This window comes from Labeo rohita, chromosome 14 (assembly GCF_022985175.1).
Source record: "Labeo rohita strain BAU-BD-2019 chromosome 14, IGBB_LRoh.1.0, whole genome shotgun sequence".
NCBI classification, from domain to species: domain Eukaryota; kingdom Metazoa; phylum Chordata; class Actinopteri; order Cypriniformes; family Cyprinidae; genus Labeo; species Labeo rohita.
Genome location: NC_066882.1, coordinates 32,145,830 through 32,152,684, shown reverse-complemented (window position 1 = coordinate 32,152,684; position 6,855 = coordinate 32,145,830).

Below are 6,855 nucleotides of genomic sequence, written 5' to 3'. Positions count from 1 at the left end.
CACCACACCTACTCGTTCACAATCACCAGCCTTCTGATCACCTGCACCTGTCCTCAATCACCATTCACCTCCATAAATACCCAGGACTTTCCATCAGTCAGTTGTCAGATCTACTCGCTAGATGCCGGACTCTATGCTCTCAGCTACCCTTTCTTTTGATCCTTTATCTGCCTGCCTGCCTGAAAACCTGCCTTCAACCCGACTTAGGTCAACTATTCTCTTCAAGCTAAGTTTGAACCTGTTTTGGTTTTGTTTGATTATTTGGTCATGATGTTATGTTTATTCTGAGCCCTCTTTTGTTTATTCTTCCTCGTGTGAATAAAGACCCATTTAAATTCACCCCAATCTCTCTCTCTCTCTTACTGGAACTGTTACAGAAGATCTGACCGAAGAAAACAGATTCTCTCACCATGTCTGTTCGCCCCTCTTCGGATTCCTTCCAGTCACTGCACCAGCCCTCACCAAGCACTTCCCCGCTTGCCTCTGGAAGTCCCATGGCCTTACCTGCTTGCTATTCGGGCGAGGTGGCTAAATGTAATGGCTTCCTGCTCCAATGCACTCTGCATTTCGAGATGCAACCTCAGCGTTTCCTGACGGAGAGGTCAAAGACGGCATTTATCACCAGTCTGCTGTCGGGCAGAGCGCTGGACTGGGCGGATGCACTATGGCAGGCCAAAAGTCCCATCATCGGTAACCTTAACGCCTTTGTCAAACATTTTATGGAAGTATTCGGAAAAGCCACTGGAACGTTGTCAGTGTCGGATGAACTGATTCGTCTCCGCCAAGGCTCATCCTCTGTGAGTGACTACACTCTTAACTTTCGTACTTTAGCGACCCTTAGTGGATGGAACGAGCCAGCGCTCTGCTCAGCATACCGCCAAGGCCTGAACACCGGCATTAGACAGCAGCTGGTGATCTTTGACGATGCTATCGGTCTGGAAGCCCTGATGCAGAAGACCGTCCAGATTGCTCAACGCCTGTCAGCATGTTCTCCAGCAATACAGTTTCAGCCTGCCGCCTCGCCCATCTCTGAGAAAATCCTTCCAGCACCAGAGCCGATGCAAACCGATTCCTATCATCTTTCTGCCGCTGAAAGATACCGTCGAGTCTCCCAAGGGCTCTGCCTGTATTGTGGAGGAGATGGCCATTCCCTTAGCTCCTGTCCCATTCGACCTCCGAGATCATCTGTGAGTATTATGAAGATTTCTCCTGAAGTGATCAGCATGTCCAAGATATCAGTTCATCTACTGATTAAGAATTCTATCTTCACAGTCCAAGCCCTCATCGACTCAGGCGCCTCTGGGAACTTCATCTCGCTCAACACCTTGAGGAATTTAGACCTCCCTGCTCTACCTCAAAACCCTCAATACCATATCAGCACTATCCGAGGTGAACCCTTGGGACCCGGTCGTGTCAAACAGCGGTCTTCTGTCTGTCATCTCCAAATCGGCAACTTCCATATAGAAGAAATCTCTTTTCTGGTGTTGGAGGGCGCTACGGTGGATATTGTCCTGGGACGCCCGTGGCTTGTCAAACACGCCCCGATCATGGACTGGACGAGATGTGATATCATCCGCTGGAGTTCCGATTGCCACAAATCCTGTCTTCAAAACTGTCCGAATTTAAAATTACAGTCAACCCTAGTGGAGAGTCCAGAGTCCAACAAGAGCACCTCCATACCTGATGATTACCGGGCATTCCAGGACGTATTCAGCAAGCAGGCTGCTACCAAACTACCGCCACATAGGCCATGGGACTGCGCCATCGACTTGCTGCCTGGAGCAAAGCTACCAAAGGGTAAGATCTACCCACTGTCCATCCCGGAGCAGAAGGCCATGGAGGAGTACATTAAGGAGGCTCTCCATCAAGGTTTCATCGTCCCTTCCACCTCGCCAGCCGCCTCCAGTTTCTTCTTTGTGGAAAAGAGGGACAGAGGCCTGCAACCTTGTATTGATTATCGTGTCCTGAATTCCCAAACCATAAAGTTTCCTTATCCTCTTCCCTTGGTCCCAGCCGCCCTTGAGGAACTGCGTGGGGCTTGCATTTTCTCTAAGTTGGACCTACGCAGCGCCTACAACCTCGTTCGTATTCGTCCTGGAGATGAATGGAAGACGGCCTTCATCACCGCTGCCGGCCACTACCATTACCGGGTTATGCCGTATGGACTGGTCAACGCGCCATCTGTCTTCCAGAGTTTTATGAACGAGGTCTTCCGGAAGTTTCTTCATCGGTTCGTGGTCATCTACATCGATGACATCCTGATCTACTCCCGGAACCTGGCCGAACATCGCCACCACGTTGCACAGGTCCTTCAAAAGCTGAGACAACACCACCTCTACCTCAAGGCAGAAAAATGCGAGTTCCACCTAACCACCATCCAGTTCCTCGGGTATGTCATCGGCCCTGACGGGATCAGCATGGACGCTAGCAAGGTCGCAGCCATCCGGGACTGGCCCCAACCCACCTCAGTTAAGGAACTACAACGTTTCCTGGGCTTCGCAAATTTTTACCGCCGCTTCATCAACCAATTCAGTCTTCTCTCTGCCACCCTCACCAACCTCTTAAAAGGAAAAACAAAGACCCTCACGTGGACCTCTTCCGCCACACAAGCCTTCACATCTCTGCGATCCGCCTTCTGTACGGCTCCTGCTCTTGTCCTCCCTGACCCCCACAAGTCTTTTGTCGTGGAAGTGGATGCCTCCACAGTCGGTGCAGGAGCCGTACTCTCACAGTACTCCGGAGAGCCTCCCAGACTTCATCAATGCGCCTTTTCTCGGAAATTTTCCCCAGCGGAACAAACTTATGACATCGGTAACCGGGAACTGTTAGCAATCAAGCTGGCTCTGGAAGAATGGAGGCATTGGCTCGAAGGCGCTAGACATCCTTTTACTGTGATCACAGACCACCGAAACTTGGAATACATCAGAGAAGCAAAACGCCTGAACCCTCGTCAAGCTCGGTGGGCCCTTTTCTTCTCCGGATTCCGATTCACCATCACCTATCGTCCTGGCCATAAAAACGTGAAGGCAGACGCTTTATCACGCCTCCACCAGCCGGATCAGCCATCCACCTCCGATCCCATCCTTCCTCCAGAGCACTTTCTCTGTCCCATTGTCTGGGATCTCCATCGCCAGCTTCAAGAAGCTGCTTCCCGGGAGCCAGTTCCGCTGGGAGGTCCAGAAGGGAAACTATTTGTTCCATCAACCATGCGCTCCGCCCTTCTGGACTCAGTTCACTCCTCTCCGGGCTCTGGACATCCAGGCAGCAAGAGGACCCTCTCACTGCTTCGTTCCCGGTACTGGTGGCCCCATATGGCCCGTGAGGTATCTCAACATGTCCGTGCCTGCTCAGTCTGCGCCATGACAAATACCCCTCGTCAGTTACCACGCGGCAAGCTCATGCCTTTACCCATTCCTACCCATCCCTGGTCGCACATCGCAGTTGATTTCATTCCAGATTTACCACCATCTAACTATACTATACCTGCATTCTTGTTATCGTCGACAGGTTCTCTAAATCCTGCAAGTTTATACCCCTGAAGGGCTTGCCGACGGCCATGGAAACAGCAGAAACACTCCTTCAATACATTTTCAGATACTATGGTCTACCCGAAGATATTGTGTCGGACCGGGGACCACAATTCATCTCCCGTGTCTGGCATGCTTTCTTCAAAAATCTCCAAATATCCGTCAGCCTGTCTTCCGGTTACCACCCTCAAACTAACGGCCAGACTGAGCGGAAGATTCAAGAACTCGGACGATTCCTCCGGGCCTATTGCTCTTCCAACCAACACGACTGGAGCCGTTATCTTCCCTGGGCTGAATATGCCCAGAACTCATTGAAACAATCCACCACCGGCCTCACTCCGTTTCAGTGTGTTCTGGGCTATCAACCCCCTCTATTTCCTTGGTCGGAAGAGCCCACCAACGTCCCAGCCGTCGACCACTGGTTCCGGGAAAGTGAGAGGGTCTGGGATTCGGCCCATGTACGCCTGCAGCAGGCAGTTCGGAGACACAAGATCTTCGCGGATGTCCGACGTCTTCCAGCTCCCACCTTCCAGCCAGGAGATCTAGTCTGGCTCTCCACTAAGGACATCTGCCTCCGGCTGCCCTGTAAAAAAACTCAGCCCTCGATACATCGGGCCGTTTCCCATCCAGAGGCAAATCAATCCCGTCACCTATCAGCTCCAGCTCCCTCCTCACTACCGCATACACCCTACATTCCATGTTTCCCTCCTCAAACCTGCCACTAATTCTCCTCTTCCTCCCTCCACAGAATCTGGCGGTACCGAGGTACCTCCTCCTCCAGAGATCCTGGAGGACCCTTCCGTCTACCGGGTCCAGGAGATATTGGATTCTCGACGGCGAGGGGGCCAGATCGAATATCTAGTTGACTGGGAAGGATATGGTCCTGAGGAACGGTCCTGGATTCCTCGCAAGGACATACTAGATCCTACGCTACTCTCAGAGTTCCACCAACAACATCCAGAAAGACCTGCACCCAGACCAAGGGGCCGCCGTCGCATTCGGGCATCGGGAGCTGCCCGTGGAGGAGGGGGTACTGTCAGGAACACATCCGGACCGCCAGATTCCTTCACCACACCTACTCGTTCACAATCACCAGCCTTCTGATCACCTGCACCTGTCCTCAATCACCATTCACCTCCATAAATACCCAGGACTTTCCATCAGTCAGTCGTCAGATCTACTCGCTAGATGCCGGACTCTATGCTCTCAGCTACCCTTTCTTTTGATCCTTTATCTGCCTGCCTGCCTGAAAACCTGCCTTCAACCCGACTTAGGTCAACTATTCTCTTCAAGCTAAGTTTGAACCTGTTTTGGTTTTGTTTGATTTATTTGGTCATGATGTTATGTTTATTCTGAACCCTCTTTTGTGCATTCTACCTCGTGTGAATAAAGACCCATTTAAATTCACCCTAATCTCTCTCTCTCTCTCTTACTGGAACTGTTACAATCAGTTTCTGGATTTTTTTTTTTTTTTTTTTTTTTTTTTTTTTGCTCATTTTGGTCTCTGAATAAAGCTTGCATTGTTTGTCTTCTCCTTGAATATGAGCTCCACAATATACACTACCAGTCAAGCGTTTTTGGACAGTAAGATTTTTAATGTTTTTTAAAGAAGTCTCTTCTGCTCACCAAGTCTGCATTTATTTGATCCAAAATACAGCAAAATCAGTACAACTGCGAAATATTTTTACTATTTAAAATAACTGTTTTCTGTTTGATTTGATTTATTCCTGTGATCAAATCTAAACTTTCAGCATCATTACTCCAGTCTTCAGTGTCACATGATCCTTCAGAAATCATTCTAATATGCTGATTTGCTGCTCAAGAAACATTTATTATTATTATTATTATTATTATTATTATTATCAATATTTAAAAGTCAATACATTATTTAAGGATTCTTTGATGAATAATCCAGATAATAATTTTGAATAGATCCAAAGATCAGCATTTAATAAATTTAATTAAATGTATTTATTTATTTATTTATTTAATTATTATTATTATTATTATTATTTTTGTTGAAAGAAATTATAGAAATGAGTACTTTTATTTAGCAAGGATGCTTTAAATTGATCAAAAGTAATGATAAAGACATTTATTATGTTACAAAGGATTTCTATTTCAAATAAATGCTGTTTTTCTGAACTTTCTATTCATCAAAGAAACCTGAAAAAATGACTTAGCTGTTTTAACATAACATAATAATAACATAATAATAATAATAATAATAATAATAATAATAATAATAATAATAATAATAATAATAATAATAATAATAATAATAGTAATATTTTTTTTTTTTTTTTTTTTTTTTTTGAGCAGCAAATCAGAATATTAAACTGATTTCTGAAGAATTATGTGACTGTAGTAATGATGCTAAAAATTCAGCTTTGAAATCACAGGAATAAATTATATTTGAAAATGTGTTCAAATAGAAAACAGTTATTTTCAATAGTAAAAATATTGTTTTTTCTGTACTTTGGATCAAATAAATGCAGGCTTGGTGAGTAGAAGAGACTTCTTTAAAAAACATTACAAATCTTACTGTTCAAAAACTTGGTAGTGTACTTATACTATATGCACAAACAACAACAACAACAACAACAACAAAACCTTGATGTGTCAAATATAATACCCAATAAAAACACATACACAAACTTTTCTAAAGGTACTCATCTAAAGGTTCAATAAACTTAAAAAAAAAAAAAGAAAAAAAGATTATTCTGACTTATTTCATATGTCAGACTTTATATGGTGTGTTGACTTTTGAATTATTAAGAATTGACATATTCATATAAGAAGTTGTGCATTATGAATTATGAAATGCTTTATGAATGATTCCTTACATCATTATTATTCCTTATTCAACATATTATCATTCCTTCTATGATTTTGACATAAATATGCTGTTGTTTATGTTAATTTTTAATCAGTATCTTGTGTTACCTCTAAGTTAGATTAGGACACATATATGCTCTTCAAACAAAAAGTTTAGAAGGTTGCAAAGGTGTGAAGATCTCTAGTCACCCTTGCCTAAATTTGTCAGAAAAGGATGTCTAGCTCATGCTGGGGCCTGAGGGTGATAAAACCACAATGTATTATGTTTTTACAATCACAAGCTATGCGGTCGTGACTGACCCTTCAAAACGTCGCATGCTCAGCTAGACACAAAGCAGCGTCACGAATCATGAAGCAGGCACTTACCCCTTCCTTATCTGAGACTCAACATAGAAGTTAGATTATGATTTAGAATTGTAGGCTATTACTCAATTTTATTGTCAAACCATTGGATTGGCTTTGAGTATTCATTTGAATTTGTATTCACCTC